The sequence below is a fragment of the Sinohyriopsis cumingii genome, chromosome 1, assembly GCF_028554795.1.
Source record: "Sinohyriopsis cumingii isolate HCF-2022 chromosome 1, ASM2855479v2, whole genome shotgun sequence".
Lineage (NCBI taxonomy): Eukaryota > Metazoa > Mollusca > Bivalvia > Unionida > Unionidae > Sinohyriopsis > Sinohyriopsis cumingii.
In genome coordinates, this window is record NC_142961.1 from 147304806 (window position 1) to 147327154 (window position 22349).

Below are 22349 nucleotides of genomic sequence, written 5' to 3' on the forward strand. Positions count from 1 at the left end.
GCTATTTTAAATTGATCATTAATGTAGGACAAGTGTAACATTTTTAGGAAACTTGTTCATCTCTTGACTTAAGATAGCACCTGTCACCACAAAAAATAGTAATCACACAGTAGTTACTGTTCTTCATTCTACACAGTATTGTTGTCATTTATGACCCCATAAATGAACCTTGTATTAAATTTTAGATTTTAGCTCACCTGTTTTGTGCATTGTCTTTTACGCACAGTGTCCATCACCATGTGTTTTGTTACCACACTGTGGTCCTTATTTCTGATTTGATTTCAGTCAAACTTCGAATATGGGTTTATCGTTAGAATCTTGTAGGAATTCAGTAATGAGCGAGATCCATGGTTATTCATGAGGTTATCTTGCTCTTAGATGGTTACCTTGTCACCACTTTTAAGGTCTTATTTGTGAGTCGGTTTTGATCAAGCTTCAAATAATGCTCACATTAAGTTCTCAGATGCATATTCATGAAGTAATCTTGCATCTCAATTGGTTGAGATTGTTACCACTGCAGAGTTCATTTATTGGTCTGACTTTAATAAAGAAGTTTAGATCAACAAGGTCTTGTACAAGTTTTATGGAGAGCAAAATGTATGCACATCTCCTGCAATTGATTTAGTCTGATAAATCACCCCCCCCAAAATAAAAATTTGTGTTGATGCTGATGGACAATATGTGGGTCTGATGTCACCTGGTCATTAAAATGTGCAATTTTACTGCATGCAGATCTTTCTGGAACATACCTGCATACACTTTAGACACATGCCAGTAATTGGTAACAGCCATATCTAGTGCAAAATTCAAAATGTCCATAGGACAGATGGTTGTGCTATTCCATGTGGATTTACAAGTCACCAAACATATGATTTGCTCCAAAGATGTAATGTACATATCAACAAAAGCCAACAGTAGTTCCACAGCTGTGAGAAATATCTGTATGTGTATAAAATGTATACCAATGTATGCAGCTAAAATTGACTGCAAGTTTTTGCAGTTTTTAATGAATACATGATATCAGCCCCTTAACCAAAAATCAAATATCGTCCTGGGTGAAGGGCTGACAACTGAATGGCTGCTCCTGTTATCACTCTGGAAGCCATATTTTTTATCTGATTTGGATCCAGCTTGAAATATTATTTGTTTATATCATTAAGACCTGGATGGGTTCAGTAATGAGCCAATCATATTAATGATGTAATCTTGCATCTGATTGGCTGAGCTTATTACCATGGAAGCCATGTTTGTGATTCGATTTTGATAGTACTTGGAATACATCATTGGGATTTTGCACTTTTTCAATAATTTTTTTAATTTAGATTCTGCTTAATGAGATGGTCTTGTATCTGACTGACAAAGCTTCTTACCACTTCTAAAGCCATATTTTTGATTTATTGGGTTTATTATCATCAGGTGTCAAACCAACAACCTGTGGATTATGAGTCTGTTGCCCTGCCTACTAAGCTTCTTTGACACTCTGTATTGGTAACAAAACCTGCAATCAAAGGATGCAATAATTCCTTTATTGTGGAAAAAAAAAGAATCTTCCATGAAGAGCAGAGATTTGAACATGGCTGGAATTGATGAAGGTACAAATTTTGACTTCAGTTCATGCTGACACAGTAGTTTTAAAAGATAAAACCGTTTAATTACTATTTTAGGAACATATGCCTCAACATGCCAGGATGTTTAAATGTACCAGTGTTACAAATTGTAATGCCTAAACATGCCACGAGATTTAAATGTACCATTGTTACAACTTATCATGCCATGAGGTTTAAATGTACCATTGTTACAACTTTTCATGCCATGAGGTTTAAATGTACCATTGTTACAACTTATCATGCCATGAGGTTTAAATGTACCATTGTTACAACTTTTCATGCCAAATCATGTCAGGATGTTTTAAATTACCAGTGTTATGACTTTTAATGCCTAATCATGCCAGGATGTTTTAAATTACCAGTGTTACAACTTTTCATGCCAAATCATGTCAGGATGTTTTAAATTACCAGTGTTATGACTTTTAATGCCTAATCATGCCAGGATGTTTTAAATTACCAGTGTTACAACTTTTCATGCCTAATCATGCCACAAGGTTTAAATGTACCAGTTTCAAAACTTTTAATTTTTTGTATTGGTATCAGATTGCTTTATACCAACACTTTAAAAGCCATGTTATTTTGAATATATATATATATATATATATATATATATATATATATATATATATATATATATATACACAGATTGAAAACTTACTTTAAAACAAGCATTCTTATTTCTTGTGTGGGGAGCATAGTTCCCTGGCTTGAAAAAAATGGGGATTTGCCATGAAAGTACTTTAGAAATATTTCTGGCTGTATTCATGCGTATATTGATGACAGAAGAGAGACACTTAAAGTAACCATTCAGTTTTAACCATTCTTACTTTGCCTGAATGCATGAAAGTATTTAATAAAGAATTGTTCCTCTGCCTTGTCTTCTTGTGTCCATGAAGGAAAAACTACAGATTGAGACGCTGCTGTGATACATTTATGAATATTTAGAGAACCATAGCACAGAATAATGAAGTCTTTATGTTATGTATGCACAGTCAAAAGTTTAATTCAAACAATTTTATTGATGAAATACAGTCGCAATGCAGTAACAGACATTACGAAGATAATAACTTGTGAATACTATTTTTGAGGATAATTGGGTTTTCAAAACTATCGTTGGCTCTGCTATGATTCTGAGTGTTTTTATCCTTGTCATAAAAATTGAACAGAGCTAATCAAATACGGATTAAAACAGATCTTGAAAACAAGCATCTAAAGTCATTGTTTATTTGGGATGATCATGGCCAGCATGGTCACCATGGTTCTGTTGACCATGCAGTTAGATGAGCAATATTAGACCAACAAGGGCCTCCTGTTTTCTTGTTCTATAATGAGTACCAGTGTCATAGAAAGAAATATTGACTTGATCTAATCATGATGAAGTCAAGCTGCATCAATACAAGTCTGGTTACATGCAGGTTTCAAGCCATGATTACTGGTTCTTTGTTACTAATGACTAGTGCCTGGTTTCATTGTTAAGCTGTCTAACCAAGCAGGTCATATTGCTAATTTAACATGGACAAGATAATGAAGCGCAGTCTGTCCATCAGTCACTGAACTGGCTTGTGCTGTAAAAGAGTTTGAACTTGACAGGGATTTGCCTGACACTAAGTGGATATTTCTAAAAAGAGTTTGAACTTGACAGGGATTTGCCTGACACTAAGTGGATATTTCTAAAATGTTGGATGTATGGTTAGTAATTATGACTTTAATATTTTGAAGTCATTTGTGGAGATGTCATAAGATGCAGTTGAAATGGCATTCTGATCAGAGAGATGTCACTCAGTTTAGGTTAGAAGGTATGTTAAAGTCAGTGCATTCGAATAATAATAATAATAATAATAATAATAATAATAATAATGGTTTTATTAGAAGAAGAAGCTTATTATTTTCAGCAACCCAATCTCCCATAAGGCCTTCTACAAATTGTACCTACACCATATAACCTAGCTTGTCGAGTCCAACTGCAAACAACATATATCATGATTACTCCATACAAACTGTGGATGTCCTTGCAGATCTGGCTCTGTGCAGCTTGCAGTTGGACTCGTATAAATGAATACATATGATATGATATAGAAATTTTACTAGTTGTGTCTTTATGCTACAATGCTATTAAAATATAGATAATCCACTATTATTTGAAGAAAAAAAATGTGTTTCCTGTTGCACTGGTTATAAAATTAAGGTAGGTAGGTAATTTGGTTTTGTTTAAAAACACATATATTATAATGATAAGTATTTATAATGTACTGAGTGCTTCAAAGAACTGGGCAACACTTGCTCAGTTAGATTCACAAATAAATTTTGGGAATTTATTTTTAACTGGCGGGGAGTGCTTGGGTTGGCAACAAGAGACAGTTGGCTGACTGGAAACACATTTTTCTGGCCTTGTTATAAAATATGTCAAGGCATTACGAATGACTGCATACAGATTCATACAGATTCATACAAAGATTCATACAGATTCATACAGATTCATACAAAGATTCATACAGATTCATACAAAGATTCATACAGATTCATACAGATTCATACAAAGATTCATACAAAGATTCATACAGATTCATACAAAGATTCATACAGATTCATACAAAGATTCATACAGATTCATACAAAGATACAGATTCATACAGATTCATACAAAGATTCATACAGATTCATACAAAGATTCATACAGATTCATACAGATTCATACAAAGATTCATACAAAGATTCATACAAAGATTCATACAGATTCATACAAAGATTCATACAGATTCATACAAAGATACAGATTCATACAAAGATTCATACAGATTCATACAAAGATTCATACAGATTCATACAGATTCACACAAAGATTCATACAGATTCATACAAAGATTCATACATTCATACAAAGATTCATACAGATTCATACAAAGATTCATACAGATTCATACAGATTCATACAAAGATTCATACAGATTCATACAAAGATTCATACAGATTCATACAAAGATACAGATTCATACAAAGATTCATACAGATTCATACAAAGATTCATACAGATTCATACAGATTCATACAAAGATTCATACAAAGAGCAGTAACGATGAGGAAGACTACATGTGAGTTATTGAAGCATCTTAAAACCTTTAGATGAGTCAGTTGACCTTATATAGGGTGCTTTGGAAAAAGCAAACTACTTTTAAAAAATTCTTAATTTGGTCAGTATAAATTGTTGTTTTGAGATGGAACTTAGTTCATAAATGTGTACATTTCTGACAAGTTTAACTACTTTTAACACGATCAGGAATCAACCCATGGAAACTCGATAAACTAGTAAACCTGTTTGAGGTTAAGTTCTGTGTTGAAATGGAAGCCTTATGAGGGTTTCTGAAAGATTTGTTGACAGCGTATCTAAATCAGCACCAAGAATAGCCAGAGTTGTTCTTTCTTGATTTTAGGTATTACCCCAGATAGAACAACAATAATCTAGGTGTGGCATGATATACGTATTGTAGAATGTCATTTTCTGTTCTTGAGAGACATGAAATTTTATTCTGTTCAAGAGATGAAGAAGAGAGTTTACTTTTGTAATGATGTTATCAACTTGAATTTCCAGCTCAGGATGCTGTCAGTCATAATGTCAAATAGCTCAGGATGCTGTCAGTCATAATGTCAAATAGCTCAAGATGATGTCAGTCATAATGCCATATAGCTCAAGATGCTGTCAGTCATTATAAATGCCAAATAGCTCAGGATGCTGTCAGTCATAATGTCAAATAGCTCAAGATGCTGTCAGTCATAATGTCAAATAGCTCAAGATGCTGTCAGTCATAATGTCAAATAGCTCAGGATGTTGTCAGTCATAATGTCAAATAGCTCAGGATGCTGTCAGTCATAATGCCAAATAGCTCAGGATGCTGTCAGTTATAATGTCAAATAGCTCAAGATGATGTCAGTCATAATGCCAGATAGCTCAAGATGCTGTCAGTCATAATGCCATATAGCTCATGATGCTGTCAGTCATAATGCCAAATAGCTCAAGATGCTGTCAGTCATAATGCCAAATAGCTTTTCATTTTCAGATTGCTATCTATTCCTTTGCTTTTGAAGTCTTATTCTTAGGTATGACTTTGGCTTCACCATGAAACCCAAAACTTGAATAGGTTGTGTCAACTGTGACCTCATTTTCAAGGCCATGTGGAGATATCTTGTTTAAACTGTAGTAAATGAATCAGTTCGTAAAAAAGTGTAGGACGTTTTGGCTTGTAAGCAAATTGTTGGTGACATGGTTTGAATAATTGTACCAAATCTGATAAGCAGCTGCCCATGGGATGGGAAGGAGGTGTGAGTTGGGGAGGCCACTTTGACCTGATTAGCTTTTTGTGACCTTGAGGAATTTTCATGGGTTTAGGATGCCATTATGCATTCGAGGTTCATGCATCTGTGGTGGATTAGGGATTAGTCCTTAGAGATACTGACAGTTAAATTCCAAATGACAACTAATACTATATAAAACCATGTGCTTAATACAGTAAGGCAGTACACACTTAACAATTGTACAGTAAGGCTGCATATACACTGTTAACAATAGTACAGTAAGGCAGTACACACTGTTAACAATAGTACAGTAAGGCAGTACACACTGTTAACAATAGTACAGTAAGGCAGTACACACTGTTAACAATAGTACAGTAAGGCAGTACACACTGTTAACAATAGTACAGTAAGGCAGTACACACTGTTAACAATAGTACAGTAAGGCAGTACACACTGTTAACAATAGTACAGTAAGGCAGTACACACTGTTAACAATAGTACATGTTCACAATATTCTTAACATTGAGTCAGATAGATTCTGTCTTTGTTGGTAAGGGATTGATTTTATTTTTTTGGGGTGTTGGGGTGGGGGTGTCCCTGGGTTGGCAATTTTATTTCACCCACTATATTGCTTTTCTTTAACTGAGAGAGAAATAACTTAATTTTAAAATGAGGCATTGAGTTAAATTTTTATTTCCAGAAATTGGAGGAAGACGGTTGTTTTCAAGCTATCCAATGAGAATCATAATCCCTTCACCCTTAGAAAATTAAATGGTCTGTCCCTGACATTGACCTGAATTATGCGGATGTTCCGCAGAAATCAAAGCAGTCTTCATTGTCAACACTTGTCAAATATTGACAAGAATTGGCATCAAATGAGGCTGACAATTCTGGTTTGGGGCAAGTTTCATTTTTATTACACAAATTAGCAGTCTAACTTAAAATGTCATATTTAACAGTCCCAATTATGACCCAGGAATTAACGGCAGAAATTTGTCAGTTTGTCTTCAATTAAATTGAAGTTATTGCTCAAAGGAACAGTAATGTGGAAAATTGTCCTGATTCCAAATTTAATTGCTCAGAATTTAATTGCTCAGTTTCGTTGCAATTAGAGATTTTCCGATTTATTTTCCAACAATTACAGTCTGCATGTTTGCATTTTCTTCTTGCTGCATAAATTATATGACGTTCATGAATACCAGATCTCTTTATTTAGATGAAAATATCTCATGTTAAGACATCAAATTCATTTTCTTCTAGTTTTTAAATTTTGGTTTTAGGAAAATTGTGTAGATTCGTTGTTCTGTGGATCATTGTCAATATGAAAATTTGAATTTTTCATTGTTCTCCTGTAAAAAAATAATGTGAAATGCTTTGTGCAGAAACACGCCCTGGAAAGCAAATCATTTCCATTGCCTTGGCACCTGAAATTGTCAGTGATGGGTGGGGGTGGGGTGGGGTGGGATTAGACCTAAATTTTGACCCTGGTTTGAATTCATGTGTTGCTATGCCATACAAGCCCAAACAACACATGATGCATGCCAAATCATCAATATTTGTTTAATTCAGCAAACAAACCAAAAATTCCAGTCCAATATCCTGAGTTGTTTTCATGCCCCTTATCTAGTTTGGGTAAAAAGAAGCTCATTTATTTATTTGTTGATCATTGGCAATTCTGCAGACAAGTCTCTCATTCTTTCTCACTCAGCCTCAGAAATTTGAGGATAAATTATATTTTTAGTTGACTTTTAGTTGAGAGTGAAATTTGGGTTTGAGCTCTACTGGTCATCTGTCTGTCCATCTGTCCATCTGTTAGCACAAGTTGGTTAATCCTTTTAATTGGTTACTAATCCTCTCAGACTACTTCTTGAATTGCCATCATACTTTACTATCATCCCAGTATTTGGTGCTGCTTGGATAACCAGTATGGTCATTATAGTGGCCATTTTGAAAATCTTGCCAGTGGTTACTGCTCCTAGATGAGTGGTCCTTTTAACAAGGGTTTTCACTAAAAGCCTTCTTATGATGTCAAGCTAGTCCTAATGAAAATGGTACCAATCTGATATACAGTATGGCTGGCATCCATGCATCCATCATCTGTCCACCATCCTTAATACAAGTTCGTTAGTGCTGCTTGCAGTATTGCTTATTCATAGAAATATTCATCCTATGGTCTAGCTGGTCCTAATGAAAATGGTGCTGTATGGGCTTCCACAGTGGCTATCTTGAAAATCACTATGCTACTCCACCTGAATTGATGCTCATATCAGCATAGGGTTTTCACTAAAAGGCTTGTTATGATGTCTACATGTAGTTCTTGGTAAATGAAAATGGTGCCACTCTGATGTTCAATACTACTGCCATGGCGGCCATTATTAAAATCATGTCATTCATACTATATCTGAATGGATGATTATATCAGCATGGGATTTTCACTTGAAGGATTTTTATGATGTCTAGATGATGTAGAATAAAAATGTTGCTGATTTTCAAAATCTTTTCTTGGATATTCCTCCGGAATGGATGATCATTTTAGTTTTAGTTAAAATACTTCTCATGATGTCTTGTTCATAAATGAAAATGATGCCAATCTCACATCCAATATGGCTACAACAATGGGACTTCATTGATTTGTCTGCCTCAGACAGACTTGCAGTAGAAGAAAACTGTCTTACCAATTTGATTACACAATTTGATTACACAATTTTAAAAATGAATAGAGTAACTGCAAATGAAACTGCATAGTTAGCTCTGATGGGGATAGAAAAGCTTTTTCATATGGCAGTAACAATTAATTAATGGACATCCATCATATTGTGATCTTTTGAAATTGAGCAGAAACGCCTGCTATTATGCAAACATGGTTGTGAAATGAACATCTGATGTAGATATGATTGTTTTACTGTACAATACATAGGCTCTAATTTTACTATGTCTGTTTAGCTTTAACTTCAGAGACGTGGACTTTTTTGTAATCATGTTGTTTTTATTTGGCTTTTTTTGTTGTACAACTTGATATATATTTAAATTGTAGTGTATTATGCACAGGCTGAACACATTTCTGTTAATAATGCCTTCTATATTGCCCAAACATGCCAAGTTATGTGATACCAAGAGTATAGAATCTATAACTGCACTGATTGATTTTAATATGTGGCTTCACATTTTTAGTGGCTTTAAATTGGTATCTGTAGTAGAACTTTTTTATTTACTTCCAGAGGTTTTGACTTCAAAGATTTTATAAATCTCAATAATTTCCTGTTGATTGTGAACTTTCTCATTCTTGAGTTGTCACAGTAATTGTTAAAGCTTTGATTATTGTAACAATGTTGGCTCATTATACTTAGTCTGTTAAATTTCTGAATCTTTTAGTTTTGTTAATTATAACCAAGTTTGATTATAGAATCAAAACTTGAAATAGAAGGAAAGCACACAAATAGGTTAATAACCTAATTAATTATGTAGATTCTTTTTATATACAAAATGAATAACCTAATTAATTATGTAGATTCTTTTTATATACAAAATGAATAACCTAATTAATTATGTAGATTCTTTTTATATACAAAATGAATTGCTGAGGAGGAATTTAACTTATTCTGAATAAAGAACGGTATGAAATTCTAAAATTGATAAATAGATGAATTGTGAAATGAAGATCACAGTATCATATTTAGAAAATGTTTAGTTTTAATGATAAATGTCATTTACCAAGTGACCAGTCTGATGACCTAAGTGACCACTCTGATGACCTAAGTGACCAGTCTGATGACCTAAGTGGTTAAAGCATACTCTTCTGATGCTGAAAGGAAGCTGAAGCTGTATTGATACATTTGTCATGCTGAATGGAAGCTGAAGCTGTATTGATACATTTGTCATGCTGAATGGAAGCTGAAGCTGTATTGATACATTTGTCATGCTGAATGGAAGATGAAGCTGTATTGATACATTTGTCATGCTGAATGGAAGACGAAGATGTATTGATACATTTGTCATGCTGAAAGGAAGCTGAAGCTGTATTGATACATTTGTCATGCTGAATATGAAGCTGTATTGATACATTTGTCATGCTGAATGGAAGATGAAGCTGTATTGATACATTTGTCATGCTGAAAGGAAGATGAAGCTGCACAGTCTTGAAAATACTGGTGATCTGGGGAAAGTGTAACTGTCTGACCAGAGAAAAGTTGAAAAATTTGGACATTTTCTTTCTGTTTCTCCCGTATCTAACTCATAATGATGTGTCATAGTTCATCTGAAAGGAAAATTATGACATATTACAGTTTGTTTATGTACAAATTACTTTCAGTAATTTGTATAAAGTGTTTCTTGGAAATAGTATGGAAATTAAAGGGAATCTATGACATAAATAGCTGGTACAACATATATATTGAGAAACAACATTAAAGCTGCCATTTGATGTGGAACAGTATGTTAATTGTTGCATTTGTACATATAGTCAGTCTATCAACAGGGATGTACATTGCAAGTAAGCAATTTTTATGTGAAGCATGTTTATCTGTATGTATTTCTAGCTAGGCCACTGATTAATATAACATGATGATACTGTTATATAGTTTCTATAGGTAAAGGTATGAAATTGACAGCTACCATTATTGGGTCAACAGTATTGGGGTTTCTCTAATTTGTTTGTTTTAGTGTGGCTATTCATAGGGTGAGTGCAATACAATTAGCAAGGGATGACATGAAATCCACTACAGCTTCAATAAAATCTGTGTTGGAGTTCGTCTACATTGAGTGGATATCCACCAGATGTAGTGGACATACATGATTTATGGTTGACACTTGATTCCTTGCCCCCTGTATCCACATCCACCATGTTGAATGAGCAATCTGTAATCTGCAATGCATAGACTGTATTCTGTATTTTGCTGTGCAGGAAAAGCACAATTATATTACTGGACATTGTGTTGTGTTGATTTGAGTATTGCTTCTGGCTGGAGAGATAATTTCCACCAACAGTGAGTATTGCTCCTGGCTGGAGAGATAACTGCCACCAAGATTAAAACAAAACAAACAATATGTCTAGGTGAGAGATCTATCAAGAAGCCATTGTGTATGATTTTGGGAACTGCAGTTTCTGAGACCAAACTGAAGTACATTAATGTCTTACTGTACTTTCATGAACTTTTGAGTTGATCATAATGTTGCCTTCACTGCATGACATGTTGTGGTAGTTGTTGTTGTAGGGTTTAACACCATTTTCAGCACAAGATAGGCTATACATGGTGGCTAGTATAAATGGTGGAGGAAGAACCTGAGAAAACCCTGGAAAGAACCACCAACCAACGAGAAGCTGCTGGCAAGCTTTCTCACATACCCACATTGGCCGAGTCCAAGACCTGAACCCATGCAGGCAGAGGTGAAATGGCATACATGATATTAATATTAGTAATACATAGTGTGTAGCTATTGTTCTAGTATTTTCAGATGGAAAATACTATAGGCTGTATAATGAAGATTCATACATATGTAGGCTGACTTTTTTGTAAGATCCAATGTCTAACCCATGACCCAAGCCCATGAAAAATATAGCCCTCCTTCTTTTTCACTCACTGCTACTTATTATGGTGGCTTGAATTACTCTTGGAAGAAAATTGCCTTTTCTTCGAGTCATATGTTGTGCTTAAAGCATTTTCATTATGTGTATGAATTTTACAGGTGGAATTACCCTTGTATCAAGTATTATAAATTGAATTAGTTCACCATGACATGGTGTCCAGTAAAATTATTTTGTGATTTTGAATTATTGTATTCCTTTTTCTATCTGGTCTAGGTATTTAATTATGCCTATCCTTGCTGATACAAAAATTTGTTTGTTTTTCTATGTTGTCTTATCTTGATTCTCTTTTGTTGTTTTAATACAGTAATGAATCTTCAGAAATTGTATTCCATTTACTTGGATTGCTGTGTTTATTCTCCAGAAGGAGGCTACTGACCAGTCCTTGCTTTCAATTATGTGCATTTCGTGATGACTTGCCTTTTAGGATAGTATTCATTATTATCAGTACTTTATTATTGGCATCTTAAGGAACTGGTATTTTGGTATATTTTAATCTCCAGAACTTATCAGAGGTATTGCTGACACCATTATCATTAAAATACCACTATTTTGGTTGTTTTAATTGTTTTAGTCCAGTAGTCAATTAAAGTTTTGCTCACTTGATTGCCTTCACTGTTTTGGATCACACTTATGAACTTTTCAAATTTACGTTTTCTCAGTCAACAATAACAGTATGTGATGTTTTATTATACCTTACTGAAAATTGGTCTAAGTTGCATAAAAATAAAATTGTCTTACAAAGAAAGCTCATTACTAAAAAAACTTTAAATAAATTGATTATATTTATTGTATTATTATTGACTAGTTTTAGATATTTAAATAATTTTATTAAATTGCTGAAAAATACTGAGATGATGTCACATGTTTACAACACACATTTCACTGGCCTGATCAACAGAAAGATTTAAAAAAAACAAAAGAAAAATAAATGAAGGAAAGAACGATAAAATTTCAAGAAAGGAAAGAAAAATTGCAGGAAAATCTGCTAGAACTCATTGTAATTCCAGGAAATTTGAAATTTTCTTTGCTCTCTGTAATGAAATTTCATGGAGTTATTGTGAATAATGCCTTAAGGTGCTGCCTCGGTACACATCTCCTTTGGAAAGGCATTTAGCTTCCATTTCTTCACCATGATATAAGGAATACTATGTTAAGAGCACTGCTAAAACCAACAAAATGAAAACAAACCTTGCAATGTTAAAATATATAAACATTTTCACCAGTAAAAATTGTTTTCTTCTCTGCTAGAGTAATTTTCGTATCAAATGTTAGTAATGTGTAATTGAGTAATCCAGTTTTGGAATATGAACTATGGTAAAATTTGCAATTTCCATAAAACGTTTAATTTACATAAAATTCATTTTTTCTTCTCAATACTTAACAACTTAAATTAATGCAGAGTTGTTGTTGTTGTTGTAGGGTTTAACGCCATTTTTCAGCACACCATAGGCTATACATGGCAGCCAGTATTAATGGTGGAGGAAGAACCCGGGAAATAACTGGAAAAAATCACCAACCCTCGAGAAGCTACTGGTAAGCTTTCTCACATACCCACATTGGCCGAATCCGAGACTCAAACCCACACAGACAGATGGCAGTGATCCGTAATGAAGAGCGCTTTAGACCACTTGGCCTCTTGGGGTCCCCTAATGCAGAGTAACACTAGTATTAAGTAATTATGGTAGCTGGTAATTAATTAAAGGTATGAAGGCTCAATATTTGTCACATTTCAACACTTTCTCTGAGCCAGTGATAGAACTACCTCACTTTACAAAAGCTCAGGGATGATTGGGGGAATCGATGCATTACCCAAAAGGAGCTGTTGCATTCAAATGTATCAGAAGAATTAGAAATGTACAAAATATGCAATAACATTGTCTCATTTTACAGTAATAAAATTGGCTCGTTTTACAGTAAACATGAAATATAAAAACATTGTAGAAATCTATTTTTAGCTCATATTCACCAATATGATTATAACTGTATATTGTATTGTTTGCTTCCTTTGATGAGATGACTACACTGTAAAAGAAGTTATTTCCACTACACTATACCTCATCGACATGATAATAATAAAAATAATAATAATAATAATAATAATAATAATAATAACTTTATTTAAAGAGGGTAACACAATTAGCCCAATGTGTGCTGAAAAATGGCTTTAAGCCCTACAACAACAACAATTAGCTAAGAACTAATCTACCTTGAGGCCCTCATAGAAAGGAATTTATTTATTTTAGCTGCATCTCTGAAGCCACTGGTTATATTGGGTTTGGAAGAAGGAAATAGAGTGGGCATTTCTAATCTCAGCTGGAATACTATTCCAGAGAAAAGTTCCAGAGTATTAGAAACTTTTTAAAAATAATTCCTTATTTGGTTTGGGAATTTTATACTATAAAAAACAACACAAATGCCGAAAATTTTGTGGAACTAGTTTTGCATTTATGCTTCTTCAGGCACAAAATGTTTTGAAAGAAAATGGATGATGTCTTTTTTTCTAAAATAACAATTATGTCATTACGTAACATCATAAATGATATGCATCATCATAACAATTATATATATATATATATATATATATATATATATATATATATATATATATATATATATATATATATATATATATATATATATATATATATATATATATATATATATATATATGACAGGATCTAAAAGATACGAGTCTCTAATGTAACCTGAATCAGTAAAATAATTTAATAAAATAGAGACAAACAGTCATACATATAATTATATTGTTATAAAGGATATAATAAAATAGAGACAAACAGTCATACATATATTTATATTTTTATAAATGATATAATAAAATAGAGACAAACAGTCATACATATAATTATATTGTTATAAAGGATATACAATATATCAATTTAAAAAAAATTTATACAATTTTATATAGTGCATTGGCATTAAGGCCATTAAGATACGAAGTATCTAACTTATGAATCCAGTAAGTTTCTTTTATGAGTCTATTCATGTCACCATGCTCAATATATATTGGCATGAAAGAAAAATCAAGTAGACAGTGATTATTGGTGTTAAAATGTGTTGAAACATTAGAGGAAAACTGAGGATCTCTATAATTTTTTATATGAAAGCGATGATTATTCATTCCCTTAGAAACTTGTTGAAGTGTTTGTCCAGCATATTGCATGCTACATTTTTCACAGGTTATCAAATAAATCACATCATTTGATATGTAGTTAGTGTTATCACATAGAGAAAATACCTCTTTTGTATTAGTGCTACTGAAAGAAATACTGTCTCTTGCACATTGAGAGCACCAGTGTCTGTTACATTTAGATGACGAAAATTGTCTTTTTTTATTTTCTGTCTGTTTGGTTCTAATTAGAAAATGCAAATTCTTGGGTCTTCTGTAAGCGAGATTTGGTTTATTTTTGTAAAGAGATTTTATGCTGGTTTTATTTGATAAATTTAGGAGACTGTAATATTTATTAATTATACGACCTATATTAGGTAGTGAAGGATTATATTGTATTGTGAAAGGAATTATATTTTTCTCTATTTTACATTCTGCTGTGTTTTAAGCCTCAGAGTAAGATTACGGACTTTGTTCAGCGCAAAATCAATTATATATGTAGGATAATTTCTATTTTGGAAATATGTTTGTAATTTATTCAATGAATTTTGTAATTGACAATCATCTGAAATAATGCGTCGGTATATTTTGGCCTGGCTATACAGTATACCATTTTTATATGACATGGGATGATATGAAGAATATTCCACATATTGGTGGATATTAGTTTCCTTGATATGAATATTTGTAGAGATAGTGTTATTAATATTTTTTATTACATTTACATATAAAAATAAACCATATGTACTAGATGCAGTAAAAGTAAATTTAATCGTTGGGTGAAAATGATTTAGGTGATCAGTAATTTTTTTTCAGTTCTTCAGTTGAATGGTTTCAGGGCTAATATGAAATGATCATGTAATCGTGACAGTATTGCTGATTGCAGTCTTGTCAATCACATGCCAAAACAAGCAGTATCCCTCGGGTGTCAGACCGTGTACACAATGTAACATTAATATCATGGGGTCCTGAGGTATCAAATAGTGCACATGTTGTAACCAGGCATTGACAACGTCTTCCAAGGCACAGGCAGGATAAGAGATTTTTAAAGCCATACCCTATAATTTACATTAATAGATAAAACTAGCTCATGGGCCAAATCTGGCCCATGGGCCATATTTTCCTGACCTGTGCTATAACATAAATGAATATTTTTGATTTTGACTTCAAGGGGAATTGCTATTTGTACACAAGGCATCAGATGGTACACACACTGTCAGCTACAAATATTGTGGTTTGATTTCATGGGGGAATTGCTATTTGTACATAAGGCATCAGACGGTACACGCACTCTCAGCTACAAATATTGTAGTTTGACTTCATCGGATTTACAGTTTGTCACAGAGGTACTCTGATTGCAAATGCACTGTAACTTATAAATATTGTGGTTTAATTTTATGCAGTTTTTGAGAAGAATGAGGGATAGGCTTGACAACAGATACTTTATGATGTAAGTGAATTTCATTTGGGAATTCCCTAATCATTTGATTTACTTAGCCATTTTTACTAAGCCATTTGGTTCATATCATCATGATGGTTTCTATTGGATCGAAGAACTTGGCCCTCACAGGAATTGAATTTATGGTCCTTACAAAGGAAAAAAACATAACTGTTGGATGTTATGACTGATTAAATGAAATGTAATACATTAATGTGTGAGCTGGAAAGAAGGGGGTGGATTTACAGGGATGTTTTGTGTTTTAAAACTGATGATGTCAGTATTTCTCCTTATTCAAAAGCCCAGCTTTAAAAAATGATTGCATTTCCAAATTTAATGTAATTTACTTGGAATGATTTATGATGAAAATCGGTTTGATTCTTATGTTGCTTAGCATGTGAAAGATAACAAGATAATACTATCTCCTTTTTTTAAAGTGAGCCTTGTCTTGGATATGACACACACCATGGTCAAGATAATACATTGTACATTCATACCTCACTACAAAGCCCCTCAAAATACATGTACTGCTGCTTCTCTTTCAACACATATTTGTCATACTAGATACTGGACACCGTTTAATGCTTTAAATGTTATTTTATTGCAGCTTAAATTATTTTACTTAAATTTAGTTCTTGCCGATGAGAATGACTTTTGATATGGGTTCTATTACTAAAATACCCCATTTTGCGTCTTTACATGCTATCATAGTGATGCAGTTTGATAGCGGGTAATGCATCCCAGCTTTTATTGCATTGCTAGGTCTTTTCCTGGTTCTCAGGCCACAGGTCAAGGAGACTATTCCCTCCTCATATTGGAGATCTTAGGATGAATGTAAACATGATCCCAGTCTGAGACTTTAGTTCACTTTCATCAATTGGATTATCATCCATTTTTCTTGGACTTGATGCATTCAACACATCCCTAGTAGGCAATTATCACTTTATCACTGAAGTTATCTTTTGGCATTTCTACTGTCATTAGTTTACTTTTTTGTATTAGTTTATTTCTCCCCGAGTCATTTGAGTATAAAACCAAAATTATTGCTTTGAAATTCATTATTTGGGTAAACAGTGAATTTTTTCATATCAGGATGTGCTGATGAGCTATATTGAAGGTTTTTATTAGAAGAGAATAACAAAAAGGCAATTTTATCATGAACTTGTTGTTTTTATTGTAGGCTAAATGCCATTTTTCAGCATGTGATAGGCTCTACTTGTTGGCCAGTGTAACTGGTTGAGGAAGAACCTGGGAAAAACCACCAGCTTATAGGAAGCTGAAGGCAAGATTTCTCACATGCTCACTGTAGCTGAACCCAAGGTTTGAACCGATAAAGACAGATATGAGATTGCTGTGATTGGTAAAGGCAAGTGATTTAGACCACTGCCAGCCAGGGCCCCACCATGAATTTGTTTGACTTTTTCAAATTTGATCTGTTCGGACATATTTTTCCATGTTTACTTCATTATTATAGTTTGCTGATCAAGGGCAGGGTTTTGATGCCAAAAGTCATTTTGAGCTTTCAGACCCCGATCGTCTTGGAGAAAGGAATTATATGTGAATAAATGAAAAGCTGAAGTAAAAATTCTCCATAAATGCATATGCATAAAATGCATGGTTGTCTGAGAAAAATTAAAAAGGAATAGTCACAGTGAACATACATACCATTAAATATTTGACCATTATCTTAGATGAAAAGTTGAGAGCATTTTGTCACTCGGTTTCTTTTTTATATGCTCATCATAAAGCACAGGATATAATACTGTGATACAGTTGTCATGGATGCGGTAGGTTGTGGGTTTGAACCCTGGCCAAGTCATACCAAAGACTTATAAAAATGGTACTAACAGTTGCCTTACTAGGGGCTCAGCATTAAGAGGTTAGTTTTAAGACTGGTCGGCCTGGTGTCAGGATAATGTGACTGGGTAGGACATGATGCTTCATGTCTGCAGCATGATGCCCCAGTGCCACATCACTATAAACTGCCATGCTACAGACATTTGAGCGATATGACTGGAAAATTGTTAAAGCTACATTAAAAATCCAAATCACACACACACTCGGCCCACAGGACACATGTGGCCCAGTGTATTTCATGTGCCTACAATGACATCTGGAATTTGTAAAATAGTATTGCAAATAAAAAAGGTTTCAGTGATGCAGCCCTCTGGCAAATGTACTAGTCCTCATGTGGATTTTTTGGTGGACTGAGTTTGATACCCCTGGCCTATATAAAGTCCTTGTATCTTAATATGACTTATATCAAGTCCTTATATATTAATGTTGCCTGTATGAAAATTCATTTTCCTGTCTAACTTATACTGGCTGAAGAATTTGCATTTAAATCACACAAATCACTGATCCTTACTCTGTTTTTGCACTATATTATCAACTGTGCATGACCTAATGGGCCTCAGGAGCCTCAGTTGAGTCATTATTACTTTCATTATTGATATTTGTAATGTCATTTACATTATTTTCACATGTACACTTGAGCTTTTGACACTCCTGAAATACAGGTTCTATCATTTCATACATGTTAGTGGGGTTTACGATGTAGATTGGGTGCGGGGTGTTTCCGCTTCATAATGCCCTTTCCTTGTTTATTTCAACAGGTTGATGCCTTGTGACCCATAAACCCATATGCCCAGCATTGCAGAGGGCCATCATGTCTTGTGACCCATAAACCCATGTGCCCAGCATTGCAGAGGACTATTATTGCCTTGTGACTCATAAACCCATATGCCCAGTATTGCAGAGGGCCATAGTGCCTTGTGACCCATAAAGCCATAAGCCCAGCATTGCAGAGGATCGTGGACCCATAAACCCATAAGCCCAGCATTGCAGAGGGTCATTGGGCCTTGTGACCCACAAACCCATAAGCCTAGCATTGCAGAGGGCCAACATGCCTTGTGACCCATAAACCCATATGCCCAGCATGGTAGAGGGCCATTATTGCCTTCTGACCCATAATCCCATATGCCCAGCTTACAAAGGGCTATAGTGCCTGCATTTGTTGGTGTTATGGTTTCCTTCATTACAATTCAAACACTTCTTTGAGGGTTATATACATGGTCTGCTGATCACTCCCTCCACTACCAAAAAACTTCTGCTGTCCCTTTCCACTGGAGAAAGATACTTTATAAACTTTTCAGCCTCAGTTATCTGTCATTTGTTCTGAGGAGACACTTGGTGCCCACTGCAGACAGATGGATGGAATCTACCTCAGAGTTGGCAGTCCATATATAAAATAAATCTCACATCCAACATCTCACTCTTTGGCCAATCTTTCAATGATCATGTTTATGTTACTCACATCAGTATCACTGCATCAGGGCAACATTTGCAGAGGAAAATTTTAATGGTTTTAATCGGTTGATCATATTTTCACTCAAACACTCCAAACATGTTTTCTCCAGAGCATCATTTCCTTCATTGCAGATGATAGCATCTGATATTACTGGTAAACATTATCATATACATTGATGTTTGCACATAGTATCTATTCTGGCTTCTGGTTTTGCATGTTTCTGTACATGGGCTTTCAGCCATCTTGGATCAACCCCTAACAGTTATTGCACACTTGTATACATGGGCTTTAAGTCCTTTTTTTTAACCAACACCTGACAGACATTGCAAGTTTGTACACATGGGCTTTATATCCTTTTAGTATCAACACCTGGCAGGTATTGCATGTTTGTTGTTTACATGGGCTTTAAGCTCTCTTGGATAAACCACTGATAGGATTAATTAGTTTAGAGCAGTACTTTTGTTGCTAAAATCTCTCTTAGGCTGGGAAAACTGGTTTAGTAATATTAGAAATATTTTCTTTATTAGACCTTCTCCAGGTTGTGTTAGTTGAGGTTGAGGTTTTCACTTTTTTGTTTTCAGTTTCAACTGGTATATTATGTGATTTTTAAAAATTTTAATCTAGAATTTACTGCATAAGGTAATATTAGAATGGAGGACTCCAGGCCATCAATGTCAGAGGATGGTTTAGGAGGCACATCTGGGGCAGTTATATTGGAGAAATGTGGTATAATTTTTTCCTTCTAATAACAGAAACTTAGGATTTTACCTGGGCCACCTGTTGAACCAACTAGATGCTAGTTTTGTTTTTTAAATGCATTTTTGCATAATAACTCAAGTTGTCCACCATCTAGTGTTACCAAACAGTGTGGATAGTTTAGAGCAACTTTGTACTTTGGGTAAGGATGAACCCTGTTAGCTTTGGAGTCAAAAGCTGAAAGGTCAAGACCATTGGCTGCACCTAGAGTTTGCCACTATCTGTTGATATCAAACATTGTGGATGACCTGCACTTTGGAAAGGGAAGAACTGTATTAATCTTTTTGCTCAAAAGCTCAAAAGGGAAGGTCACCTGTACACTTACTAAAATTTCTCAATGGCTGGAATTTGGGATAAGTATATTAATCATGATGTTTCGGTCACATTTCAAGATCACTGTAAGTGAAAAAGGAAAAAGTGCATTCTCAACAAGAACAGTATTTCTGCATCATGTGTTCGGATGAAACCTTTGTGGATGGCTTGTACTTGTGTGTCAGAAGAAAACTTTCAGTTTTTAGATGAATATGGTGAAGGTCAAGGTTACTTTGACAGATAGATGAATATGGTTTGTGTACAATAACATTAGTTCTACAACACAGACCTGAAAAAAACCTTTTGGATGGATAATACTTGTGGGATGGAAGAAGTCTGTTGATTTTGGGGTCCAGAGGGCAAAAGTCATGGTCACTGACAGAAGTGGTTTTTGCACAAAATATTTCAGTGATCAACATTGAGTATTCATATGGGCATATACTATGCTGTTGATGGTAAGTTTCTAATCCAAGAAGTGATAATGGACCAACTGTAGTCTTTGTTTTATCAAAGATATTCTGTTCAAAATTTTCAAGGCAGTGTAGACTCTGTGTGTAACAGAACTGAAGATGATAGCTTTGTTCCAGTTTTAAAGTAAATGCATGATGGGAACAGTGTTTCACCTTGAATTGCATCACAAGTCTTTCAATGAAGGTGACAAGTTGATCATTGGGTTAATATTTACTTAAGGCTGGTTATTTTTGAGAGAGCTGACTCCAGCTGTCGGATAAGAGTAGCTACCTCCTTTTCATATATGAGCAGAAATGTACTACATGGAAATCAAACTGAGGGAAAGCTTGAAGATATCTATTAATTAATCCCTTTTCCAGTAGAATTCAGAATGATGAATTTATATGGTGAATTCTAGTAGGACATTGTGCTAATTGCTTTAAAGAAGAATAATGATCAAATAATGCATAGAATACTACTACTACTACTACTACTACTACTACTACTAATAATAATAATAATAGAATACTACTACTACTACTACTAATAATAATAATAATAATAATAATAGAATACTACTACTGCTACTACAACTACTACTACTAATAATAATAATAGAATACTACTACTGCTACTACTACTACTACTACTAATAATAATAATAATAGAATACTACTACTACTACTACTACTACTAATAGAATACTACTACTGCTACTACTACTACTACTAATAATGATAATAATAATAGAATACTACTACTGCTACTACTACTACTACTAATAATGATAATAATAATAGAATACTACTACTACTACTACTACTAATAATAATAATAATAATAATAGAATACTACTACTACTACTGCTACTACTACTACTACTACTAATAATAATAATAATAGAATACTACTACTACTACTACTACTACTAATAATAATAATAGAATACTACTACTACTACTGCTACTACTACTACTACTAATAATAATAATAATAATAGAATACTACTACTACTACTGCTACTACTACTACTACTACTAATAATAATAATAATAGAATACTACTACTGCTACTACTACTACTAATAATAATAATAATAGAATACTACTACTGCTACTACTACTACTACTACTAATAATGATAATAATAATAGAATACTACTACTACTACTACTACTACTAATAATAATAATAATAGAATACTACTACTACTACTGCTACTACTACTACTACTACTACTAATAATAATAATAGAATACTACTACTACTACTGCTACTACTACTACTAATAATGATAATAATAATAGAATACTACTACTACTACTACTAATAATGATAATAATAATAGAATACTACTACTACTACTACTAATAATAATAATAATAATAATAATAGAATACTACTACTACTACTGCTACTACTACTACTACTAATAATGATAATAATAATAGAATACTACTACTACTACTGCTACTACTA

General features: G+C 33.7%; 1 protein-coding gene across 1 annotated transcript in view; it reads left to right on the forward strand.

The window, feature by feature from the left end:
- Positions 1-22349, forward strand: part of LOC149808114 (uncharacterized) — a 206462-nt gene that overhangs the window by 14476 nt on the left and 169637 nt on the right. The window lies entirely within an intron of this gene.